The sequence below is a fragment of the Sapajus apella genome, unplaced genomic scaffold (genome assembly GCF_009761245.1).
Source record: "Sapajus apella isolate SASKATOON/1434 unplaced genomic scaffold, GSC_monkey_1.0 scaffold106, whole genome shotgun sequence".
NCBI classification, from domain to species: domain Eukaryota; kingdom Metazoa; phylum Chordata; class Mammalia; order Primates; family Cebidae; genus Sapajus; species Sapajus apella.
In genome coordinates, this window is record NW_022437046.1 from 6596 (window position 1) to 8528 (window position 1933).

The following is a 1933-nucleotide window of genomic DNA, read 5'->3' on the forward strand; positions in this document are numbered from 1 at the left end:
TCCCTGACTGCCCCCGCCAAGCTCATGAGTTCATATGCTCCTTTTCTCTTTGCCACGCTGTTCTTTTCTTCTGTACATCTCGTCTGCTCATCTGTTTGTGGAGCCTGGGGTCTGGGGCTTATATGGGTACAGGATAGGGAAGCATGGCAGGCCAAAAAGCAACTTTGAGGCATGAAAATGGGAATGCCTATTCCCATTTAGGGACACATGTATTCAGGTTGGAGAGAGTGGGACCTTTGCTGAGGAACTGCCCTCTTCTAGCCACAATTTCCCTGTCTGTATTCCTCTCTGAAGAGGCATATTAGAATATGGATAACAACCAATCTTAGCTACTTGTTGTTTGATAGGTGGTGGTGGAATTTAAGGGAAAACAGATTCTTCTCAGAGGTTTATTTAAGGGTCTCTGGCAAAAGAAAGCCATTGTCTGAGACTCCAGTTGCCTCACCATTTGGAGTGAGGTGTGCTCAAACCCCTTATGGGAGTGGGAGAACCCCTGGCTCCAGCCCCACAGCAGTGAGGTGAGAGCCTGCATCTCCCGAAGCCCAGGTAAGCATGTGTTACAATGTGCTCAGTGGGATGGGTGGGAAGCTGGAAAGAGGATGGACCAGAATTGACTACTAGATGAGCTTATTCAGGCTTTTATGCTGGTAACAAGACAAGGGAGAGGTGTGTTGTATGATTACGGTTGGGGTGCTCAACGGCAGTGGTAGAGTGCAGCTGTCCCCAGACACACATGATCAAAACAAAGCCCTGAGCAGGTGCAATGGCCACACCATGAATATTTGCACCCGAAAAGCTGTGCTCACTCTCTGACCAATACTTATCAATGTGGGGTAATGTCTACTCAGCAGGTGACAAGGGGTCAGTCATCACATACTGGCTTCTCTGATAGAAGCTCATCTGCTTCAGAATGCTGCTCATTTTCTTCTTCTGGAGAAGAGGCAAGGTCTTGGAGAGGTGAGGAAGGAGGACTGCTGGTTTGGCTGATAAGTTAGTGGTTTAGTCAGTCACACCACTAGCAGGCTCAGAATTAACAAAGGGCTCTGTCACAGACACACAGTGGGGAAAGAAGTGATTTTGCCCAGCTATGAAATGTCTGGGCCTTTGGCAGCTACATTGACACCGCTGAGTCTTCCCAAAGCATTGTGCAGTGGGAAATGTGGCTTCTTAAAACCCACACGAGGCCAGGCGCCGTGGCTCATGCCTTTAATCCTAGCACTTTGGGAGGCAGAGGTGGGTGGATCACCTGAGGTCAGGAGTTCAAGACCAGCCTGGCTATCATGGTGAAACCCCATCTTTAAAAATAAATAAATAAAAATTTAAAAAAAAAAAACCACACGAGGCTGTTGGATTATTTAATGTAGTTGGGTGGCTGAAACAGTCTCTGGGGACAAGGAGAAGCCAGGAGATGGCTCTTTACTGGGTGAGAAGATGGCATCAGTGAGTAGGTTTTACTGATGTCTGAACTTCAGGTAAAATGGGGATGACTTTTACTGTTTCCTTCAGGTTGCATGGTCTCAGCTTTATCCACTGACCTTATGTGGGAGAACTTCAGTCATTATTGCCGCCACCTTCTTCTCAGAATGGGGAACAGGCTGAGTGAAACACATCTTTGTTTTTGTTTTGTGGTGTGGTGCCAGGACATTGATGGCCCCAGATTTAATCCTGGCTTCCACTCCTTCCTTGGAGCTAAACTCATCTGTGTCTGAAAGTTTATAAAGAGTTTGCACATGGAGCTGCTCATCTTGAGGAATAACACCCAAAGAGCCTTTATCTGTTTGAGTTAAAATACAAACCACCGTGTTTCCATTATTCATGTTGTGAATGTCCCTGTGGGGATGGGAACAGAAGTTCAGGCAAGTGGTGACCCAGAGAAGGGACCACGTTTTTTGCCCTTTCTTGGCCTTTTTGCCCTTTCTTGGCCTTTTTGCCC

General features: G+C 47.1%; 1 pseudogene; it reads right to left on the bottom strand.

The window, feature by feature from the left end:
* Positions 1 to 617: 617 nt before the first annotated feature.
* The window catches only part of LOC116536983, a 5387-nt pseudogene continuing 4071 nt past the window's right edge, over positions 618 to 1933 (bottom strand).